The 25,034-nt window shown below is 49.4% G+C and overlaps 2 protein-coding genes across 4 annotated transcripts in view; both read right to left on the bottom strand.

The window, feature by feature from the left end:
• The window catches only part of MBNL3 (muscleblind like splicing regulator 3), a 420,262-nt gene that overhangs the window by 144,447 nt on the left and 250,781 nt on the right, over window positions 1–25,034 (bottom strand). The window contains exon 1 of one of the 3 annotated variants that reach the window (XM_088538486.1): window positions 18,032–18,052. The exons of 1 other annotated variant lie outside the window; for it this stretch is intronic. The gene's annotated coding sequence lies outside the window, so the exon portion shown is untranslated. Of the gene's footprint in view, window positions 1–17,760; window positions 17,777–18,031; window positions 18,053–25,034 lie in introns of those variants that run through there. One more of the 3 variants, XM_088538485.1, reaches the window with a different exon arrangement.
• The window catches only part of HS6ST2 (heparan sulfate 6-O-sulfotransferase 2), a 99,294-nt gene that overhangs the window by 60,107 nt on the left and 14,153 nt on the right, over window positions 1–25,034 (bottom strand). The window lies entirely within an intron of this gene.

Here is a 25,034-nt window from a genome sequence, read left to right as displayed (position 1 = left end):
ACTTCTGGCTGCCGAAGCTCTGGACAGGTAACTTTTGTTGGTTGATCAACTTCAGAGGGCAACAGCATAGAGAAGAATCTAGAGCTCAGGTCACCCCTCACGCTAGGAGCAAAGTCTTATCAAAGGTTGAAGCAACCTCCAACAGAAAAATGAGAGAAGGGAAGGCTAAAGGATCTTGCGAGGCCTTTTGACCTGCACAGCTGCTGATCCTGAAGCCTTTCCTGACCAGCATTCCTCAGTTCCTCACACTTTCAGTTTTAGCTAAGAGCCTCTCTCCGCTTTATTTTTGACCCTTTCGCCCAACAGTTCTAGCAGTAATTACATATTTTTCATAGGGAATTGGCTTCGGTACGCTCAAAGAAGAATCAAAGGAGGAGATTACAAAAGCTTGGCTCCGTCGTAAGCCTGGTTCAAGCCACCTCATGTCTCTGAACTTACTTTCCCACAGCCACAAGACTTCATCAGCTTTTCTAGGTGGGCTCTAAAAGCCCCAGACCAAAGGCACTGTGCTGGAGCACTGCAGCACTCCCTCCACCTGGCTATGGCCTCTTCACTCAGCTATCTGGGGTGACCTAACGGGACAGACCGAGCGCTGAAGAGACCCTAAACGCCTGCAGAGCATTGGTGAGACCACGGCAAACACGGTGTCACCCGCGTGCGCTCCTGCTCCGCGGGCTGCACATCGCTGAAGACACGGCCCGTGACTGGAGCAGCGTTCAGGGGCAGAGCACAGCCAGTGTCAATGACAAGAGAGCAAGGCCGCTTTAATACGTAAGGCCTGTGATGCTGGCTAAGGCCAAAAATCTTTCTGGAGCCCAAAGTCTCCGGACTTGGAGATCTTATAAACTGTGAGCATCCACAGTGACTACGGGTCCTCAGGAACCACCTCCTCCAGGTGGTTTCCAGCCGATACCCACCACCCTTGTACTGGGGCAGTGAGTTGTCACTCGCTGCGTGGTCCTCAAGGCACCTTGCAGTCTGGCCTGCACTCACCACGCAGCAGGAACTCGCAAACACCTTCCCTTGGCCTGGAAGGTCTCAAAGGGCCTTCACGGGAGAGCACAACACCGCGCAGCAGAAGAATCGCAGAGCCAGGCCCCTCCGAAGTCACCGGGTTATTCTGAGGACACCAGCGCAGACCAATGAAGGATCTTAATCTTCAGAGGTTAGAACTTACTTCTCGGCTCCTTTTCCTACTCTGCCCGATGGTTTTTCCAAGGGAGGACAGTGAAAAGAGCCGTTCAGCCCCAGCCAGCTCACGTCGCTCGCGCGCAGCCGCGCTCTGGAGGAGCCGCTCACCATCCAGCGGCTTTCACGGGGAAGCGGAAGCCTCTTTTCTGCTCACATAAAAGATGGTGACCAAATAGACTGGTGGGAAAAGAAGTGTTAAATAGGACCATTCTATTCATGACTTGGTCTTTGGCACTTCCATTTCCTACCTTTGCAGGAACGTCATCCCAAGGATGGAGAGCTGCAACCTCTCCCCAGGACACATCACACCATGGGGTTTGTACAGAGACCAGCAGGACAAAAGACAGGCCAGATGAGGTGGCTACAGTTTCTTTTAAATAAAATTATACGATCAGAGGCGTTTATCTAAAATAAGTTTGTATTTAGTTTGTGTTTATAAAGACTAGACTTTCACCAGACAGTGTTTTGCTGTCATTTTCTTTCCAGTATTCTGAAAGTCTTCACAGGGGTTATTCTTTCTCCTTTCTTACATGAGAAAGTTTCCTCAGTCTCCAGGAAGTGCCTTTTCACAGCAATGGCAAGACTAAAGGAAAATGCTTAAAAAAGCAGAGTGCCGCAGCATCTTTTTTTTTCCCCCCCAAATCTTTTTCTCTTAATCAAGAGGAATTTAAGTATTGACAAGACACAAACGTTTCAGAACCAATTTCACAAACTTTTCTCTCCCTCAAATGAGGCTCTGTTAATCTATAAAACCAGAAAGGAAAAAAGAAGTATTTTTGCCCTGCAAATCACTCCCACTGCTGCACCTCGAAGCCTCAGTGAGCCAGCCGGATGGCAGCGATGTCCTTAGCACAAAAATCCACACTTGTGCAGCGAGCCGGACAATCCCCTTGTTCCTTAAAGCCCAAGTTATGGTCCTGGTAATTCTGTGGGGCTTTTTAAATGACATTTTGAGCCGGTTTCACTGCTACATTCACTGCCACCTGTATAAACTGCGTCCCGAGGGGCTCTAGCTTTGGCGGCAGGGGGTTGCTCTTCTATATTATAAAGAAACCTGTGCAGGGAACAGCTATACTCACGGAAAGTGGGTCTAAACACACGTTTAGTTCCGTCCCAAGCATCTCGCCAGCACTTCTTCTGCAATGAGCATTTCAGTCTACTCTGCTTTTATGGAATAAGGTGCTTAAGGCAAGGCAAAATTGAAACCTGAGACTATTAAAGAGGGAATATATTCACGCTGGTACAAATGGATGTGGCGTTTTTTTATATGAAAGCCTGGCATACTCAGCAAAATACCCATTCCTTTACAAAAAGGCACACCAAGATCACCTGATTTAGGACAGTGGGTCCCTGCACCTCGTCCCTGGGTACATTCAAGTTCAATAAGTAATTCCTGCCACATGAAAGATGCACCTTTATCACGGATGGCTTTGACAGCAGCACTGCACATTGCCAACAAAAATCAGTGTTGACATCTATACTCTCAGCTTAAAAGAAAATGCAATTTACAACTAATGTACTTCCAGATGAAAGAAATCTGGTTATCTTTTATGAAAGCAATTATTTAGGCTCTCGAAAATAAAACAAAGCAGCAACATGGTTGACAGGTGACATGCCCCAAAACCCGATGAAACAGAAAGCAGGTAATACCTGCACTAAGCTGGAGGAAGGGGAAGGGAGGCGAAGCAGCACCCATGCACTTGGGTATAAACCGAATTGACACGTTTAATATCACGTGCATCACGAGTGCCACGCCAGCAGACAAACCATTCAAGCTACTAAACGGTGCTTCCCAGCTGCTCCGAAAAGCTGGTTAACGGGACTGCAACAAAATGCTGCCGTGGTCCCTGTCCTGCAGCTCAGCAACTGCTTTTATTTCTTAAGGCTTTGCTGGGAATGGGGGGAGGAGGGAAAAGAAACAGCACGGAGGAAGCAAATGTCATGTTGGGTTTCCTTCCCGCTGACAGACGAGAGGGGCTGAGGACACGCGGTAATTGGGGCCGGGAAGGGCTCGCGGCTCGTGCTGGAGCTGGGGAATCAGCGGGTGGGCATCCCATCCGTCCCGTCCCATCCATCCCTCTCATCCCATCCCTCCCATCCCGTCCCATCCATCCCTCCCATCCCGTCCCGTCCTATCCCATCCCTCCCGTCCCATCCCGTCCTTGAAGGCATGGGAGAAACCCCGCTATGTCTACAGCGCAAAGTAGAGCAAATGCATTATTTATTACCAGAAGCATGGCAGGGGGGAAAAAAAAAAGCTGCTCAGACACTCCTGCCTCCCTGTGGCTCTCCGATTCTCTGGCCGCATCCGAATTCTTCCCGCGTGATCCCCGCTGCCTGCTGGAGAGCCCAAGCAAACCCTTCCCAAAGGGAGCTGCTCGCCCCATCCCGGGTCCCTGCTGCGGGGAGAGGCAGGATTACAGCGAGCCAGCAACCTCCCCACGTCACCTCCCAAGATATACATGTTATTACCAGCATACTTCACCTGAACAGCCTTAATAAAATACGAGGGGATATTAACCAAGCTGTAAAATCTATAAAAATTCTGCTTTACAAGAGATATTTACCTATGAATCAGCAGTTGGGTTAATTCATTATTCAGCAGGCTTGTTATTTACAGTGTATTACAGCTTTGTAAATTATTTATATGTGCTTGTCTCTGTCTGTGCCTGATTTTCCCTTAAGAGAAGAGAAATGTTTATCATCTCCCACACAGGGAGGCTGCTTCAGTCAGAGGTAGGAATATTAAAGCATCCGATGTTCCTCGCTGACTTTCTTCTCCCCTGCGCCCTGCTGCGCCTGCACGGACGGAAACAAATTCCCGGCGATCCCACAGAACCCCCCTCTGAGGAAGGAAGCACCTGGGGGCTTCGAGTTGAAAACCGCAGCTTTTGGCACAATGTCCAGCAGCGCCAGCCCTGGTCCTGGCTTATGGCAACTGGGAAAACCCGGCCCGCGATGGTGGAGCTCACACGAAGCTCCCCGACTCCAATGGGGAAGGGGTTTTAACAACTGCTGTGGAGCCAGCGAGAGCCCCAGGGGTGCCGGTCCTGGGCTCTCCGGTCCCGTTGACCCCAGGGAGGCAGAGGGACCCGTGCCCATCCTGCCACCGGGGAGCACCCGGGATGTCCCGGCGGCTCCGTCCACTCGCACAGGGACACTGCGAAGTGAAGGAGGAGCCCTGGACCCCAGAGCTGCCCACGGGACTCCAGGGCACTTCTACAAACATCCTACAGCCCTGCAGCCACCCGTTCTCCTGGGCACCAGCACAGGGGGCCACGCTGCCATCCTCACGTCGCTGAAACGAGCAGGGCTTGGCGCGCGCGCCGCTTGGAAAGCGGCTCTGGTGACTCATTGGTCCCGTCTTCCCTCTGTAAATCGGCACAAAATAATGTTTACACACATTTTAATGCATGCAGCACGCTTAAGGTTCTCCATCAATAAGAAAAAAAGGCCGTGTTTCTGTATTAATTAAATTCCAAGCCCCATCCAAACGCAGCTTGGTTCGCATCCAAGATAAGCAGCTTGTAGTAAACACGAGCTGTGGCGTTTGCCATTCCTAATGCAAAAATACGTGCAGGCGGATGGGAGCCCGCCCGTTTAGCAAGAGTGAAAACAAGTTTAGAGCAGGAATCAACCACAAACACGTTTTAACACTCACATGCACCTTTAAAAGCAAATGCTTAAAAAAAAGAGTTTAGCAGCGGAGCCTGCACCCTCACACGCGCCTGCAAAGCACCCGCACCAGGATGGAAATCAAGCCGTGGAGAAAAACGACCGAAGCGGCGTTTAACCTGATTAAATATTAAGAATGTTTCCACGTAAAGGCAGCATTAAATCACTCTAATCGCATTACCAATTTTTTAAATACTATTGGCAATGTCAGGCTTAATTTATGTCAATCTGTGCCAACACAGTACTATAGTCTTTTTATTCCCGCTAAAAATACCGAATTTCTGGCCTCGAAGAAGTCTGTCACACAGAGTTATTGTTTCTTCTTTGCAATCTAGTGATCATGAAAAGTTAATGAAACTGCTTCCAGATAGGATGAAAAAAAATTATTTTCTCCCTTTTGAATAAAGTTAATGCATTTCCTCCCCTATCAGGGACCACAGTGGCCCAAAGATAACCAATCCTTGGCTCTCATGATCACAGTTTCCATCTCTAGGTCTTAAAGAATATTGGTTTGTTTTCTTGTAATCTCTTCCTTAGTAATGCTCAAAATATTTTTCTTTTTTTTTTCAGCCTTTTGATGACACTAGGGTTTCTCCATTCATAAAGGACTTTCAAAGATAACACAGATCCTTATTAACAGAAACCTACTTTTTCCTCAGCTGAATGAAAAGTGAGTTTATTGGAAATGCCTTTGGAGGCTCAAATCCTGCATTGAGATCTATGCAATAAATTTTTCAGTGGGGCTCCCAGGCAAAAGCCAAACAGCTGCAAGACCAAAATTCCTAACAAACTTGTGCTGGAAATACACAGAGCCACATTCTTCAAACCAGAATCTTGTTCTGACGCCATCTAAGAACAATTTTCTTACTCTAACAGTTGAAGACCCCAAATCCTTCTAAGCATCATTTGACTGGATACTAGAATTTAGCCTTAATTTAAAGAAAAAAAACTTCCTAGAACAGATTTGATGACAAAGTTTTACAAACATTCACTCAGCTGGACCAAGTCCATGGAAACTGGACACAACTGACCCGGCCTGGGAGCGTAACAGCCTCAGCAAGGGCTGTAACACAAGAAAAACCACCATGAATTAGACAAAGTGGGGAACTTGCTCTGGTTTCCTTGTTTAAGAAAAAACAATGAGATGGACTAAGCACAAAACTTTTAGCAGTATGGTAAAAACAGGCAATCAGTCCAAATTTTCACATTCCACATTTCCGCTCATTTAAAAGATCAGTCTCAGTGCAAAGGACACGTCAGCTTCTATTTTTCTTTCTTTTTTGGTTCATCTGATGCATCTGAGATAATCGTATTTCAGTAGAGCTTTGCAAATGCTATTTTCATGCACGGCAATTGAATTCTAGTTTCTTTCCAAAGAGAATTTGATATGAAACCATAAGCAAAATAACCATAATTAATATATTAAAGAATGTTACAACTAACACACACAGATGAATCTGTATAACTAAGCATACGCACAGCCAATGTTTCATTTTCTGGCTAAGAAAAAAGAAATACCCAAACAAGGCAACACGGCCACTCCTTCTCAGTATATTTCACAGCTACCAGCCCATAAGAACCACTTTAACACACACGAACACAAAAACAACATTAAAATCCATTATTTAAATGAAGGTTGTTGCACACTCATCTAAATAATGCCTAAACCCGGTGGTTTAAATCAATGAGCTCCGAACACGGTGGAGTGACACAGGTGCCCCCATCACAAGTCCTCACCTTGGGAGCAGAAACGGGTCTGGTTTTTTGGTTTTAGGCACAAAGGGTGAAATCAGAGGGGATTTTGCCGTCCCCTGCGGCGTGGCGGGGACGCTGGCGGTGCCAGCCCGGAGCCACCGCGTGGGCCCGAGGACGTGGGCGATAACCCAGCCCAGGGGCACGGGAGGGCTGGCAAGGGCAGCCCCATCCAACGGGCCCCGCGCTCACACACAGCTGGGCAGCAGCCTCCTTTGGGGGTCTATTCCGAACCCTGGTTTAGGGCTGGAAACAGGAATCGTCCGAGTATCCTGGGAGAAAACCCGGTTTCCCAGCTGTGCGTATCCAGCGGGTATCTGCAGTGCAGGAGTCTCTGCAAGCAAGCAGAGAGCAATGCCATCTCTTCCCCCTATAATCTGCTCCCTATTAATTTAAAATTACTTGAAAACTCCAATGAAATATTGAATTAGAATGTAATTGCAGGGGTTGCGGAAAGGTTGGGGCACTAAAGCTCTTACGATGCTGCCTCCTCTCCGTGACATCCAGCAGCGTTTCCTGCCGCCTTCGCAACGTGCGCGTGGAAGCCGAGAGCCAGGAGGAGCCGGATCCCGAAGCGGGGCGTTTGGGAGCATCGTCCCGCACGGCAGCGTGAGCGGCCGTGGATCAGCTCCACGCTATTCCATGTTCTCCACAACCCCAGGAAGGCACCAACGCTCTCGCCCGCTGTGCTGGGGTTTCTTGCTTTGGCCGTCCCGGCTCGCGGCGGCGCTGGCTCCACGTATGGACACTCTCCTGACCAGACATCGGATCCTGGAGCAGCTCCCACCAGCCTCCCCCTCATATACCCACTTAACTACCCCTTTGCAGCGCTGATCCTTTCCAAAAAGAAAGAGATCCCACAACTCCAAGAGCTGCCTCTGTGCTGCTAAGCCAAGCGGATCCCTGCCCCGAGTCCACGCTGCAACCACAACGTTGCGCCCGCAGCTCCCTCCCGGCATCCCAGCTGCCAAACCGGGATGTGGGAATCCTGCCGGATTCCTGCAGCGCTCCCAGCTCTTCCCCAGCCCAGGAAGGATGCAAAAGCCCTGCCTTCCCCGAGGTGGATCTTTATTTAAAAGCACACATTAGCATTGCAGACTTCACTGCACGATAAGTCCCCGTGAGTCGGAGTCCAAGCCAACAGCCGCCACAGACAGTTATTGATTACTAGTCAACATGAAGAACGGTATGTTTTGAACTGAACAATTTTATTACAGGCTTTGCTACCAAAACACAGGGGCTCTCAAGCCTGGCTTCAGTAAACAAAGCTCCGAGCTATCTGTCAAAGGCAATGCCAACGTATTATTTTGCTGGGTTATTCAAGTGACCTTAAAGCAACTGTATGGATCTCTGATATTTTTGCAGGTCAAAGACTGTCTTCATACATTCTGAAGACATATAGTAGCTATACAGCATTGGGTCAAAAGAGAAGCTTTTTTTTTTTCTTTCTCTACCTACAACCTTTCACATAGTTTAGTCATCAAAAATGTGGGAAACTACCAGCTGAGGAGGACTGAGCAGCCATGAATCTCCCTTAAATGAGGTTTCCACAGTCAGTAAAGAAAGCGCCTGCCCTCAAAGCAAGGAGCTTCCAGAGCTCTTCGTTCTCCCAGGCTCCAAGGCCGGGTCATTCACTTGGCCACGCTAAGGCCGGCCTCGCTGGGCAGGCATCGTATTCCCAAGGCCAGGAAAACTGCATGTATTGAGACAAGCACCACTTACCAAGTGAAGCAGAGCTCTCCTGTGCAGCATTAGCATGACAACAACTCCCTTCCAGCTCGTTCCCATGTTTACAGCACTTACTAAACGTCACTCTTATCTACGCTCGGGCCATGCCCACCCCAGCACTAGCTCTGCACACAACCAAGGTAGCAGTTTCCCGCTAACTTGTCAGCTTTCCAAGCAGCAGTTATACCCAGGTAAGCAATAAAGTAATGAGTTTTCTCACCAAGATCTCTTCCCACCTGTCAACAGATGCTTAGAGCGACATGATGAATATCAAATAACCAACGTGCTCACTAACATTCAGCTAAACAGCTGCTTCTTGCCTTTCTGATAAAAAAGCCAACAAAAAGGAGCCGTTGATGCCTTTCTGAATCTGATGGCAAATAACAGCGAATACGTTAAATGTGCAGCTTTTGCATAATACGCCCACTCTGTTGTCATAATACTTCAGCAAAAAGCTAATCACATTCATTGAAAAGTCTTGCAGTTCAGGCCTAATCCCAAGCAGTTGCCCAATGCATACGGAAGGGCTGGGATGAGGATCACAGTAAGAGCCTCCGCGCTCGTGGGATAAGTAACATCCCAGTGGCATTTTCCTTAGTGGGGACAAGCAAGCAGCCGTCATCCAGAACACAGCATTCACCCTCCCCAAGGAGCCCACAAGAGACGCCGTGTGCGCGACTTATTCCCAAAACGGGGATTTGCACAACGAGCCTCTCCTGCAGGAGCACCCGCAGAGCCACATCCTCCTGGCTCGGACTCTTTGGCAATTTGGTGTTTAGAGGAAATCAGCCCTGTGATTAGAGCTGGCAGCTCTGGGAGGCTCATGAGGGAGCTCGGCACCTACAGAGATGCCCAACTGCACGTTCAGGAGCACGTTCGCTCTTGTGAGCGCTTCACCCGGGAGCCTTGCCAAATTTCTTTGGTCATTCAATAATTCTGCTTTGGTTGTTTCACCCTAATATTGATTTTTGCTTTCTCACTCATGACTGAATATGTTAAACAAAAAGATAAAAGTGAAAAAACATCCATAACAAGCAACATGCTATTGCTTTGTTTCTACAGTTCCCAACTGGAGCATTCTCCTCCTCCAAGTGCCTGCCATATTCAGAAAAGCAGATGGCATCATTCAAACAAAATTAAAATAGATGAATGCATGCTAACTTTTTTATGCCTCACGGCGATCATCTTTATGATTTTGATTTGGAAGTGCTCAAAATGATACCAGATCCAATGCAACAAAGGGCGTCATTGGAGAAGGATTAACAAAAGTCCTTTCACTCCTATATTGAATCTAGATCCCACGGAGGTTTTGTAAACTTCTGGTCTCAGTATTAGTGGGGAGCTGAGGCTGGCCATTTGGAAAAGCGGAATTTCCCTTGGCAGCAAACAATGAGGAGGGCACTTGCATTTATGTACAAGTGTGCATGCAAGGGGAACTGCACAGCACAAACGCGCCCCGTCCGCATTACAAAAACACGGAGCCGAGGGGCCTTGCGAAAACTCATGGGCACCGGGATGCAGGGTAGGAAAGTGGTTGAACACTCATCATTTAGAAAAATACTTAGATGGAACAGTTTTACCAAGACAGCAGTCAATATCGCGCACAACAGAACTGGACAGTGTGACACTGCAGTATCAAACACTCAGCAGAGAGGCAGATGTAGGTAGGGGAGAGGGGTATCAGCGCAGAAACGTCTCCGGTTCAGATAGAAGACTCCTCCTTTCCCCAAATCCCTGCATCTTTAAGCACTCACCAGGGCCTGTGTGCAGCCCCAGTGCGCAGCCCCAGGCACACACATCCCACAGGAGGAGCAGGCGCGAGGGGAGCCGACGGCTCCGGGCTCTCCCGGCCCGTCCCAGCGCGGCCTACGGGAAGACGCTCCGTGTCCTTGTGTCTCCAGGAACGGAGGAGCGGGGAAAGGAAGAGCTGCAAAGTCATCGCAAAGACGCATCAGCGAGGGCAGCTTTGCTCGGAGATGTTCCGATAGGCGGGAAGCAGCCTGCCCTGCTCCTGCGAGCACGTTTCCCTCTTCTAGGGGCTCTGCTGCCGTTCTGGCAAAGCGTATCCTTGTCACTCAGTGGCTAACCTTGTCAAGGGGAAGAAAAGGCTGGAAAGTGACAGGTTTGACAACCTGTCGGATGCCTGGTGCTCTGCTCTCCTCCTCATCTGATCACTATCAAACATTAAACCTCTGTTCCTGCACACAGCAGCGCAACTCGATGCACGCAAACCTCAGCCAAGAGAGGCGGGAGGGCTGCTGAGCTGCCAAGATCCTTGCGTTGTCCCTTCCTCACGTGTTCCGGACTCCCCCTCCGTGATCTGATATTTGAATGTGTCACGCACGGAACAGTCCCTCAGGAGTCCCAAATAGGTCACTCCAATTACGGTTGGTTTCAGGAAAATGAGAACAAGAGATGGGCCATGGGACTGCAAGAGCTGAAAGGAGAGACAAGGATGACACTGCCTGGGCTGACAGCCCGCAAAGCCTTGTTTGTCAATGCAATTCCAGCCGCAGAGAAACCCCACGGACCACGAGCTCCCCCATCCCCTCGGAAGAGGGAAAAGCCCCCAGCTCCCGCACGGCATGTACCGAAAACCCCAGCACACGGCCCATCGTTCACCCCAGCCGTGTTCCGGGGATGCTGCCTTTGGATGTCTGCTGAAATGCGATCAGGGAATGTCAGGGAGCTCTGTGTGTGCAGGAGGGGATGGAATATCCCTTAATTCATCTCGTCCCCCTGCATACAAGACCCCTGCTCCTCCAAAGCAGCTTTCTGGACTCGTGAGCAAAAGCAGCAGCAGCGGCTGCAAAATCCTGCTCTTCTAATTCCTCTACCTCTTGCTGGAGCTGATGCCTCAGCGGGGAGGAGGAAGGAGAGACTTGTAACCAAGAGCTCAGGTGCCCCTAAGCGAGGCTGAAGCCGCACGGTGGTTCTGGAGCGCTGCTTGGTCAAGCCGTGCCAAGGACAGGCTACCTGCAGCCTTGCACTGATCTTCCATAGCATTTGTAACCTACAGCGAGGAGGCCTGCTCCCTGCCCCAGCGGGTTGGGATCAAACCCTGCATTTAGAGAAAAAAAAAAAAAAAAAAAAAGCCTTCTCAGTGGCAAATGCAAAATGCTGCTGCAAACCCAGCTCCCAAACTCTGCGTTGACAACAGCAGTCAAGCTTCAGCAAAAGGCACCATGGGGACTTCTTCAGGTCTGAGGAGACCCGCAAGCTTTTCACGGTCTCTCTGTTAAAGGTAACGGCAGCCAGAGTGGGCAAAGACGGAGCAGCGAGCGCTTCCGAGGGGCCCCGCTGTCCTCGGGACACGCGGCGAGCCGGGGGCTGCTCCGCAACGCGGCGCTGCGCGAGGCTGCCGGCCCCCACGCGAGCCTCGGGGGTGGCACTGCAAACACCAGGCACACGGGCTGCGAAGAGGTGAAAAAGGGCACATATATACATATATAAATAAATATATATATATGTATATATATGCATGCCCAAAATCTTGTCTGTCTCCACCCTAACCTTAACCCAACCCTTCCAAACGCGTTTGTGCATGGGCACAATTCGGTAGGTCGGGTGCTGACGTCCACGACGTCCCTCGTGCCCGGGCAGGGAGGAATGGTCCCCGCAGCCCCTCTGCCAGCCCCTTCCTCCCTCCGTGGGGTGCAGAGCATCACGCTGCACGGCCCACCGGGAGCATGTGGCTGTTTAGAATTGCACGAAGTTGTGCTTCGCTCTAAGTTCAAGATTTAGCAAAGGATTTGGGGGAAAAAAGCACAACAGTGAGAACCTTTTTCTCTTTAGAAAACGAGCTTTTATGCATGTATCGTTCACAGACTTTAGGGGTTGTCCTCTTGCAACAGACGGCACTGGCTTGCTCATTTAGTTTTAGGACTCTCCCTCTTCCTTTTCACAGTCTAAAGAACCATTTCTTTCTAAACAAATAAAGACTAAGGCTTTAGACTGCTTTCCCTTTTCAAAGCAGTAAGGAAATAGATTCCTTTTAGCATGCTTCATGCTTGAAAAGGTTACAGTGGCCTTTCAAAATACCACCCGCTGTGCATTCTGTATAGCATTAATGACTTGGAGGATGCACTGATACTTTCTAGTACATCTTAACCTTTTAAAATTGGGCCTTCATTGTCTTACCTTAATAAGCAGTTTGTTCACCTTGTGTCATTTACGCCTCGCAAAGGCCACCCTAGCTTAAAATACATATTAGATGTAAAAGCACTTGTCTTGGGTGGGTCGTTTAGCGAACGTAACCGTGATTACACCAAATAGGATGTGCTTATTCCCCCCTTCCCAGGATTTCCTCCTGCTGTGACTGAGGCTTCCCAAGAATCCCAGGCGAGCAGCTCCCTTTCTCTTCGCTGGGCTCCTTCCAACCACAGGGCAAGAGGGCACATACAAAAGTTCAAGATTTTATTCACTGTACAGCAGTTGACCGACTCTCTGGCAAAAGAGGAGCGAGAAATCGATAAGAAATCAACAGTGATTAATGTTGTTTGACAATCTTTTACATTAATCATGTTCTCGTGCTCTTGAGAACGCGAAGTGGAAAACCTATAGTCATAAAAGCGTAATTGGGAACAGTCTTCCTACTTGCACTGAGATGAGGGAAAGAAAGTGTTACAAAACATTTAATTATTAAGGAGCTTTTTTAAAGTGATACTTACAACAGCATTTGCTTATTCAAAGAAAAAATCCTAGCACGTAGAGTGCCAGGTAGCCTCCTTGTCTGCTCTAAGCAAGTCCCACCAGTTCAGACAGCAATTTCGTTGTCTGATCCCTCCATTTTGCCATTAAGAACTTGATAAAAAATTCATAAAAACACACACCTAACACAGTGAAATACAGCTGCAATAAGTAGTAAATCACTCATTTCTCGAGAACGAGCTACAGGATGCCACGGACAGCAATGTCTTCATTAGCTTTTACAGTAAACGTCCCTCTTGGAAAGCCGCCTTGACGATCCACCAAGGGCAATAAAGACGTCTTTGCAAATTGATGAGACAAATACTGTAGAGGTGTAGTTTCACACACAGCTAGAACCAGAGGATAACACTACTCTCTAAAATCACATAGAGGGGAAAAAAAAACTTCAGATTTACAGCTGTGAAAAAAAGAAATAGGGTAGAGCATGAGAAGGGCTTTAAGCACTTGAGCAAAGAGGCAGGAGAGTTTCCAGCCAGGGGAGGCTGCTCAGACACTCCACGGTGCCTGCGGGACACCCAGCAGCCCTGGAATTTCACACCCAACAACCAGCACCATCCTCTGTGACAGCTTTTTCTCATTAATTTGGAGATTTCCTAAGCTGGGTAATAAAGCAGAGGAAAGAAAAACAGAAACAAAATCATCAGCATCTGATACGCTTCTGAGTTAATCTGAAATTCTCCTTGCATTTATCACGTTAAGATGGTGACAAACCACATTATTCCAAAAAGCCATTTCTGAGCAACGACCGAGTAGCTTGAGCAAAAGATATTTGCAGAACTGCTCCTGCTGTTTTAGAATGGTTTATGCAAGGCGAGAGAACTCTGCTAACCCAAAACAAAAGTCTCCAAAGGAAAAATAGATAGGCATAGAGATGCTTGTACTATGAAAAATACACCTTTCATATATATATGTGTGTGTGTGTGTATATATATAATATATATATACATACATATATATATAAATATACATATATATATTTATATAAAAATCTCAATCACTCCAAGTAACCGGAAACCAACAGCACAGGTAGAACTGGGGACGGACAAGCCAGACAAAATTCATATTCCTCCCTTGCCCTTCCTCGCTCCAAATACTTCTGCTAAGCATGTTCCTACCAAGTTTATTGTGGCCGAACTATCAAAAACTAAGTTCCCAAAGGGAATTCCCGGGATTGGGCAGCACGGAGGGATCGTCCAGGCAGTGATTCTTGTGCAGGGAATGTAAGTGAATGGACCGGTGAGGAATTTGTCACTGTTTCGCCCCTAACAGCTCTCCTGCCAAAGCAAGCACTCGGCACCCCAAAATGGAACATTTTTGCACAAAGCCAGAACACGTGCATAGGCTTTTCCCTCACTAAAATCAACTCCTTCCATTAAAGCCTTGAACAGGAGGAAGGGATTTGCCTCAACAGGCCTCTCTCTTGAGCTCCAGAAGGCTAATACACTCCATACACCCTTCCTCCCGTGCTCCGTACGCACTGGAGGAGCCAATCCACTGCTGCAAGATTTATTGCTTAATTAATAACTTTGATGTTGGCAATTAAGATGCGTTTGAAAGAAGATAATGAACACTTTTTCACATGAAAGCACCACCTTTTTAGTCTAGAAAACCCCTATGCAAACTATAATTGATAGTTTGGTTTAATGTGGAATATTTCAGGTGCAATTACGGAGTTTTTATTGCTCTGCGTTACTGCACTTTGTACAAAAAATATTTTCTTACCATAAATCCCCTTGCTAGGAGGCTGCTTCGGCGGTGAGGAGAAGCCGGCTCCCGCTTTGTGCGTCTCTGCTCGTTCCTCAATGCAGAGGAGCTCTCGGCGCGGGTCCCTGTACCCGGCTCGCTGTGAAACCTTCCACAACACGAAGGCTCCAGAGCACCCGCGACGGCGCCGCGCGGCTCCGCGGTGCTGCACATCCAGTGCCGGCGTATCCAGGATCACCAGGAGGAATTCTGTGCGGGGAAGGCTGGGAACAGCCGCCCGCTGCACCTAAGCTCCTAAGAAACCAGTCCCTTCTCCACGACACGCAGCCCAGGCCTGAGGGCTGCAAGGGCTAAGGACATGGGCAAGGGCTGGTCTGTGCTCAGAGGGTTACTAATGTGTTTTATTAGTGTGACCGCTGGACTCGGAAAAGTCAGACATTGCAGCACTTATTCCATGCCCTCACAAACATGTCATTAAGCAATATGTTAAAAAAAAAAAGAATCCCAAACAGCAGCAGGAGACACCCAGGAGAGGGGCATCCCCCTGCCTAACGTCTCCAGGACAAGGCAGGGACAGCTCCACACCAGGAAACAGGTCAGAGTCCACAACACCCTCACGGGCAAGGAACCAGCTCTGTGGAACTATAAACGAGGCTGGAGCATCTGCTCAGCTCTCCCACAGCTACAGCAACCTGCCAAGGTGGCCTTCTGCTTTGTCCATGGCTTCTAATTACGAAACAGGAAGGCTTTGTAGGACTGCCTGATCCTGCAGGAAGCCTCGTGCCAAGGCAAAACCCCCGTCTAAGATCCAGGTACACCATGTAGGCCAGCTTTGCAAAGGAGGGTCCCATAACGAGAGGCCACACACACCCCCAGGGCACTAGTCACCGCCAGGGCCACTGTGACCCACTGCCACCTCCACAGCCACCCAGCAGCTTCCGAGACCAGCACCGAGCTGCTGCCACCTCCCCTGCCCAGACCAAAGCACTGGAGCAGCAGCAGCCCTTGCCCACATCCACTGCAAGCTCCACGCTGGGGTTTTGCCAGCGTAAGATTCGCTCCACGTTATTTTAATACCAGGTGTCATTCCACAAGGAAGCCCAGGCTCCAGCTGCCCTTCTCCACAAGGAGTTCTGCATCAGCTTTCAAACCAGGCAGGAGGAGGCAAAACACCCAGCGAGACACCACCTGAGCTTAGTATTAACTTGTCCAACCCAAAGAGCAGGAAAGCGCCTCGACACGAGGCCCCAAACTGCTGAACAGCCCAGACCTTCTAAAACAAGTCCTGGAGGAAATGCCAGGTTTCACTTTGTTAGCTCCTAGATAGTCTAAATCTACAGCTGCAACTCTAACCATAGCTACCGCTGAACGACTTGCAGAGTTGCATTTTAAAGCATTCCTTAAGTAGAAACAATTTGCATCAAGCTGCGTAAGGTGCTGCTCCTTACCGGGAAAATAAGGTGATTTGTGCTTTTCCCCTCTTCGCACTGCTCAGTTCCTGGGAGGTTTAAGACTCACCTGGCCACTGATACAACGACATGACTCTGTTCACAGGTTTGTACAGACCCTCATCACCACAGCAGCTGGGCCACAAGCACCGTTTTCTTCAGTTCTGTCCCCAAACTGCTCACTCTGTGCAACAAGTCCTCTCGCGATATTCCCGATGCTGAGCAACCGTGCAACGGCCCAAGCGAGATGCAGACCTTGCAGCCCGGAGCCAGGAGGGATCCAGCACGGAGAAGGGACAGCCTCTTTGGAATGCTCCTTTCCACGGCACGTCCACCGCAGCCCGACCGCGATTCTGCCCACAGTGAATTGGGCCCTAATTACGGAACAGTGTGTGAACAACTGCCCTTAAAATGTTAACAGCTGAAACGATGATAACAATAATTCTGTTTGCAGTTATAATGGCCTCTCATTAGAGCCGCTTAATTAAATATTTTCCAAAACTATCCTGGAAAAAGAATCTGCTCTTTTGACTATAAGAGCAGAATCCAAAGCAGCCGCAAGGAAATGGTGGCTTTTTCCAGTTGAAGTGTTTCCTACTGCCAAACACGAGGGGTGACCTCATACACGTCCCCAACGCAGCAGAATTTGCCATCATTAATCCGCTCATTCAATAGGAAAAGATGCTGCAGGTCTCAGACCTTGGTGAGCATATTCCCCTGCGAGCAGTGTGCCATAAATTAGAAATGCTTAAATCTTTTACACTTATTTAGCTGACAAGCCTTTATGCTGCCTCTCCACCCTGCTCCCCCCAGTGCCTTTGTAGGATGAAGCAATAATTTAACTTCCTCCCACAACTAAGTCAAAAAGGGAAAAAAAAACCACATTTCCTTCAACATAAGCACGGCAGGATAAAAGCGGGGGGTTATATAGACGCTGCGGGTGCAGGTGATGCCACGGCCCTGTCCCGGCTCCCGCATTGCCCCGTCGCTGACACACGTCTAATCCCCTTGGCCACACACCAGCAGCAGCCACCTTCCACCCCGTGCAAACGAGACTAAATAGATCCCTTGTAAACACATTACCGTTTGGTACCTAATTAAGATTTAATGGCAAGCCGCGATTGGTTTACTCGAACACAAACTGCTGTTTATAAATGACTGCAGAGAGCTGGCCTGGAAAAGCACGTGCAGACTCACAGGGTTACCCTTCAGTGCTAACATATCTCGAGACCACTGAGGAAATCAGACAATTCCTGCCATTAAACACAAGTGAAAGGAGACCTGAGCGAGGCCTTACGGGTTACCCGGGGTCGCTGGCTTCCATAAGCTATGGATGTACAGAAGGAAAAGGCTCGGGATGGTTCCTCCGTCACGGGGAGGTCCCTTTGCGGCGCCCGTGGCCCTGGCAGCTCCGTGGGGCACCGCAGAGCGGCCGTGCCCTGCACAGGGCATCCCCAGCACCCACCCTGCCAAAGGACACCGAGGGCACGGGATGGGGCTCCGAAAGCAGAACCCCGCTCAAGGGGCTGGGAGACCACAGCGTGAACAAAACGTTTTTTGCTTTTTCTTCTTTCCCCACTCCTCTCCCTTTTTTGGTGCATTAATTCCTTACAGGGCATGCGGTGAGCTTGGGGGATGATTTAAGAGGGCTGCAGCAGGAACGTGCAGACGGGGGCTCCTGGATCCCCCGGGAAGGGCTGCACAGGCCCCATCCGCAGCGCGACGCAGCGCCAGCCTCCAGCTTGGTTCTGCACCGTGAAACCCCATTAGGCCGAGGGGGAGAAAAGCAGGGGGAGGAGGGGGCTGGACAGAGCTAAATTCACTTTGTTTTCTTTTTTCTTTTCAAAAAACAAAAATCCTTCAAAATATTTGGGGCTCTTCCGCCACGCACATAAGAATAAGAAATAATCAACTGCAACTTTTCACAAGCCACCGCTGTATTATCTTGACTCCAAGCTTCAAATTAAAGCTATTCTCATACTCAAATTGTCAAAGCCTCCAAGCCCTAAGAGCATTCTTGACTTAAAGCACGAAAATCATCTTTGTAGGAGTTTTAAATGGAAGAATATTCAGCCAAGGCCAAGAGGGCTGGTAGGCTAGAACAGGCACCTCTGGTGTGACCTTGTTTTGGTAAGACCCAAGCTAAGAGCCACTGCTGAAACCAGAAATAACTGCTTGAAATTCAAGTAGAAAAACACTACCAAGAGCCAGAAACCCTAAAGCAAAGATACTACGGAAGAAAAAGGAAGGCTCTAGTAAAGGAAGACAAGAGGGGAGCAAAGCTGTTTTGACAGGTATGAGGAAAGACTTTGCCACCAGCCCAGCAGGAAGAAGACGAGCCCGCGCACGCTGCGCTCGGAGGAGCCTTCACACGAGCACCACAAAGACCGCACAAAGGAGACGGGCCTTGCAAGTCTGCACCAGACTGTCAGTCCTAAACCTCCCACCGAATTCTGGGGCACAAACACACACAAACAATAATCAGATATGAACAGGACTTCTTTTCCTGGGAACTCTGTCGGGCAAACATCTGTCAGAGCGTCTCAGATGCTTAATCACATAAAAGGTTTCCTCTTCATTCTTGGCACCTAATACCAAAACAGTCTATCGCAAGATGTCTCTGTATCATGCTCCATCAGCACAATGCACAAGAAAAGCTGTTTAGAAATAAAGGAGGCACGGCTGGAGCCAGAGATTTGATTTTCACGCGCTTGCTTGCAGCCAAGCATACATAAAAGCAGAGTAATTGCAAACAAAGCGGGAGCATATGCACGGTCCAGAGGAAGAGACCCCAGAGCAGCTCTGCGCTGCACTTGGATTTCCTCAAGCGCGATCCTCGTAATGAAGCGAGGGCGCCAGGAACGGGCTCCGTCCTCCGCCGGGCTGTACTGGGGCTGTGCCCACTGCTCACCACCTGAATGACGAGAGTTCTTCAAAAGAGCACTTAGTTTAATATTAATCTTAATGCCGGGAGAGCTCACAGCTCAATTCCAGCAAATTCCTCAGCTTTTCTGATTATCTACTCGGAGACTGGGGGAAAAGGTCCTTCTTGTGGCCAGTGGCTTCGGCCGAGCCCACATCCATGCGTCTCCTCCATCCTCTCTTCCCTACTTGGCTTCAGCTGCAGGGCTCTCCGCAGCCTTTCCCAGCTTCCTGCCGCCCCCGTCCTGCTGGGAAGAGCGGATTCCTCCTCCCAGCACCTACAGCATCCGCAAGCCAAACGAGCCTCGGGGCTTTCTCCCGCAGCGATTAAAGCAAAGCAGTCCCGCTCGTGCACCCCCAAAGCAGCACCAACAGCTCCAGTTGGGCTGTTCCCGTAGGGCTCCAGCAGAACCGGGTGTCAGCAAGTCACAGCAGCAGGGTCCTCCATCCTGGCACCCGGAGCGCTCTGCACACCTAGACCCCCTCTTTACTCGCACGTACGATGACGTGTAATCTCGTGGAAATCAGTGGCACTCCAAGAGGAGCCATAAATGCTCCTTCTCTTCGCGCACGGAGCCGTGAACGCTCCTTCTCTTCGCGCACGGAGCCGTGAACGCTCCTTCTCTTCGCGCACATCCCTCCAAAGCCGCCTCCTTCCCCCTCTCCCTCCCGAGGCCTCCAGGCGCACACGGAGCCCTGGACACTCTTACCCGGCTGGAGCCCGGCCGCTCCGTCGCACCCACAGCAAGGCCCACGTCAACCCCCGACCCGCTCCATCCGCAGCCTGCTTCATCACAGCACTGTGGCCCACCTAGTGCTACCTTCTCCAACGTGAGTTTTCCACTTCTGTAGGTTTTCTACCTTAAAACATGAGTATGCCCGAGTTAACATCCATGAAAAATGGTTAGTTTTATGAAAAAGACTGGCTAACGAGCCTGAGCAGGTTCCTGTTGGACTTCCCGCTGCTCCGCACGCGTTCAGCTGCTCACCTGGTCCTTGCTGCACGGTGTCTGCATCACCTCACTGGGTGCAATACCAGTGTTTGGTTGGGGTTTTGTTTTTTTTTTTTTCTTTTGCTTTAAATCAAACTTGAAGCAATTAATTATTTGTGGTCTGGCAGAAGCTTTACTACTAAACTATTGATATTAATGAGGAAAATCTAGAACACACAGTAATTATCTGTCGCTTTATGCCCCCTGAAATGAAAGCACACAGGTTAATTTCAGCCTGAAAGACTGTCTTAACTCTTAACTTTGAGAGCAGAATTTCATGGTACATGATTAAACTTGTAGTTCCATAATCAGGCGTTATTGGAGCAAGACTGTGTTAATTTACAACAGCAGGAAGTTTTATGAAGTCGTCCTTAGGGAAGGAAAAAAATATTTTAAAAATCAACACTTACTGTAAAATACTGTTTTGCTCTCCTACAAATCTTTATAATTTACCTTTGACTCAATAACTCACTAAAATTAACAAGATGAAATTATGTTTTGACAAGTTCCAGAGCAGATGAACAGATTTCCAAATCACGAATCCAGCTTCACCTCATTTTGCCACCACAGCTGACAGTTGAGAAGTGAATCATCCATCCTTCTGGCCTTTGTGTATTTTATCAGCTGCTACAGGGAACAACTAACTGCAGTTCCCCCCAAGTAACTTCATAAAAGTGCCAAGCATAATGTTCTTTCACACTTTAATAAAATTAACTTCCATAGGAAAGAAAACACCCGTCTAGCCAAGCTCAACCACTTTGACCATATGTTACCATCAAAGCACAACCTAAGCAAAACCGAACAAAACAGAGCTGCTGTACATAGTCTTGTCACTCAGACCATGTATAAAACATACCGTATGTATAAAACATCCCATTTCATCAGCTTTGCTTGGCAGTGTGCAGGTTGTCTTCTGCACATGGTGTGGGTCCCACCTCGCTGAGCAGATGGGATGAACACAGGTTGATTTGCCCCTAGAGCACACCCCCAAATCCAGCAGAGCACACACAGAGGAAACACATCCAGGGAAACCACCACCCTGTGTTTATCCACAAAGGATAAGCAGAGATGTCTGGCTCTTCGCCCCGTTTGATGACTCTGAGGACCCCATATTTTGGCTATCTGGCCACCAAGGAATCCGTATCCTCCAGAGAGGAGGCAGATACTTGCACACCTTTGATTTTCCAGGTAAAACAATGCGGACTGCCTGGATGCAGACTAGCTCCTGTGGTGTGACTGAACTCCAGGGAAGTTTTCGGAGCCGGCGCCAGAGGCAAACCGTAAGCAGCTCTACCAAAGTCAACGGGCCTGTAGCGAACAGAGAACATGATCCCTGTATAATATATTAGATCCATGAACACACAGGTTTGGTGTGCAGAATGAATGTTTTTTAGCCTGTTTGGATGGCATGCACTCACACGGCTCCCGTGCGCACGAGGACATCAAGGACATCGTTCAAGGACATCGTCCAAGGACACGTCCTCCTCCCTGTCCACGCAAAGCCTGGGCTTCTCCTGCAGCAGGAACAGCATCTCCTGGAGACATCACAGAGGTAAAGAGGCTGCTGCCTCTTTACGTAAAAATGTTTTATTTATTCCACGTATTCAAACAAGGCAGCTGTGTGATCTGAAATATGACTCAGTGGAGTTAGCATCTTACTGCAGGCAATCATATTTATTATATTAAATACCTATAAATAAATAACGAGCTTGCTTAACAGGGACACGGGTAACCTGTCTAGACAATTGCAGAGGTGACGCACTCCTCACTGGAACGTCCTCCAGATTTCAACAATAAGTCTTGATTAAAATTACTATTTTTTAAGCAAGGTGATGATTGCCTATTTGAACATATTGAAGCCTGTTTCTCAGTGCCACCAGCATGCACCTAGTGAGTGCAGGAATAGACACTTAGCAAGACTGGGGAAACACTCTGGCATGCAGAATTTCCAAACACTTACTGCCAAGTAACACAAGAGCCTGTATTCGGAGCAGGAAACAGCACCCGTTCAGCAAGTCCTGGGGAAGAGCTGGAGGAGCAAACCCACAACCACAGCAGGACCTCGCACGACGACTCCAAAAATCCCAGACACAGCTGCAACAGGCAACACTCTTCCCAGGAAGATCACCTACATTTCTTATTCTACAAAAATGCCACTTGCCCTCCAACAGGCCTGCAGCTAAAATCAATGTTCGGTAATAAAGTTTATCATTACCAGGTATTACCAGGCAAAGACCTCCCTTTCTCCCCAAGCCAAAGGCATCTTCCGAGCGCAGCAGCCCAGCCCTCGCAGCCCGCGCGCAGGAATCCTGCCAGCAGCCTCTGTGCTGAGCTTGCAGCATCACGAAGCCTCAGACACATCCACCTTCCAGGACTGAGGCCTCTCCACGTGGGAACTGTTTTGCCAGTCAGGTCTTGATTTTGGCTGAAAAAATTGTGTACCACAGATGAAACACTGAAGATGGAACGTGTTCAGTGCAATATCCATTTTTATTTCCTTGGGTCATATGAGGGAGTGAAATATCCTGTACACGAGCATTAAGACTTATCTAAGACTTAGTTAGAAGTACTGTCATTGGTACCCTCTCTACACCCTTAAGACACATCCAGATGTTGTGCCAAGTGTGTTTTGTATATCTGTAATAAATAACAACCCAAACTGCACGTGAGATGCTATTTTTCCAGGAGACACGGCCTGGTGGATTCAGATTCCCTAGGACCACAGGCAGGCCAGGAATTTAGACCCCAAATCTCCCTCTCGTTTTGTGTGCTTTTCAACAAAGTTCCTCGGTAAGCACCCAGCGCACGTTGGGCTTACAATGCTAATCAAACTCCTCCAGGTAGAGACAGAGTTTATAAATCAACCCTGGTAAAATAAATACACCAGCCCATCTCGCTACAAACATTCCTGCCTCTGATTAGGCCGAATTCCCGGGGAGGTGGCACGCATTCCAAGCAGGGCGAGCGGCAGCGGAGCGCGCGGCACGTCCGCACCGACGGGACCGCGCGGTGGCAAAGCTCACACGGGCGGGTGAGACTTGTCCTCCAGACTCCTCCTCTCACGCAGAGCGGCGCTCGCTGAGATCCAGCGGCTGCTTCTCCCTCGCTGCATCCCAGGGATGGCCAGGCTGGATACCTGGACCGCAGCCAGCTGGGCCTGTTCATCTGGAGAAGAGAAGGCTGAGAGGGGACCTGAGCAGTGTCTAGAAGTACCTCAGGGAGGCAGTGAGGAGGATGGGGCGGCCTCTTTGCACTGGTGGCCACTGACAGAACTAGAGGAAATGGCCACAAACTGAAGCACCAAAAGTTCCACAGGAACTTAAGGAAAAATTTCTTCCCAGTGAGGGTGCCAGAGCCCTGGAACAGGCTGCCCAGAGAGGTTGTGGAGTCTCCTTCTCTGGAGATCTCCAAACCCGCTTGGACGCAGCCCTGTGCCACGTGCTCTAGGTGACCCTGCGTGTGCAGGGGTTGGACTAGATGATCCCTAGAGGTCCCTTCCAACCTTCAGCATTCTGGGATTCTAACTGAATGTCCTGGAGCTGGGATGAGCTGAGAGTCCGGCCCGCGCTGGCCGGGTCCAGGCCGTGCCCTCGAGCCTCCCTGCAAACCCAGAGATATAAATAAGCGCCCACAACACGAGGTGTACTTTCCTATTTTATGCTAGCTACAGGCACCTATAAGCATCAATCAATAGCAGTCGGTGCCATACCCTAAGAACCCTAAAATGTTAAGTGCAGGAACCGTCACAGACAGGACATTACGGCATTCATACAGGCTGAGCTCCTCTATCAAAGGCTATTTATACGCCGTAACTCAGCAGAACTGAAGCACTCGGCTGCGATCAGGGCGAACGGGAGGTTTAAACGGGAGCGGGTCCAGAACGGGCAGAGGCAGGGGCTGTGCTGCCCCGCTCCACGCACGTGGCCCGGCACCGAGCAGCCAGCAGCAGCTGCATCCACACGGGGAATATCACACCCCGAGCACTGGGACACAGGGAAAGGGAATTAGCAGCCTGGAAATCCTCTAGGTTGTATCCATTTCATCGCAGCGCCACGTTGACCCGTTTACCACGCACGAGACCACCCAGGACCCTCCCCAAGCTGAGGCCGCCCCAGCCGCACGCGCAGGAGCCCGAGGGGACGAGGCTCCTCCAGCCACATCCTTCCACCCTCCTGCGGCTGCGCAGGGCTGCCCGGCCCAGGCGGGCGCTGCGATGCTCCAACCCTCCTCCGTGGCCCTGCCAGCAACGCCTCAACCTTTCAAACAGCTCATTAAAGAGCAAAACCAAGAGTGCATTACACACCTGATAGGCCTAAGCAAGATCGGCTGGTAGTTCCAGTTACAATAGTTTTCGTCTTGAAATAAAACACACAGTGATCCAAATCTCTGCATGCATCTCCCCAGCAAAATTCCCTCTCTTCTCGTCCACCACGGGCACAGTGCTGGCTAATTAAAACGTGAAAGCCGAATGCAGTGCCATACTACAGCAATTAAACACGAAAAAGAGTCATGAGAGCAGGACGAAGAGTCTACTAAAAAACAGCAAAAAAGAAATTAGTACTTTAAAATTAACAATAAAAAATATATGTAGCAGATCTGGTTTTAAGAAAATGTTCGCAATTACACATATGCCCAGTTAAGTGGCCAAGAGGAACTAGATTAAAACAAAGAAGTTTTTTTAAAAACACCCACTTAGACGGTAACAATACGGTCCTATTTCATGCCGTGTCACTGTCATGGAAGAGGCAGTGGTCAGAGCCCACGAAACGGCCGCTCGTCACCACAGCGAAACCCAGCAAATCGCTAACGACAGCTCCAAAAGCAAGATGTGAGGATCCCATTCCAAAAGCGAAGGGTGCCCCAAAGCCCACGTGTATCCAACAGCCCCGCCGGGCTGCTGAGAGCTCCTCGG

The sequence above is a fragment of the Tinamus guttatus genome, unplaced genomic scaffold (genome assembly GCF_059628265.1).
Source record: "Tinamus guttatus ecotype Peru unplaced genomic scaffold, ASM5962826v1 Tinamus_guttatus_pri_ptg001087l, whole genome shotgun sequence".
In the NCBI taxonomy this organism is placed as follows: Eukaryota; Metazoa; Chordata; class Aves; order Tinamiformes; family Tinamidae; genus Tinamus; species Tinamus guttatus.
Note: the sequence above shows the minus strand (reverse complement) of the source record. Positions and strands in the feature narration are given on the sequence as shown.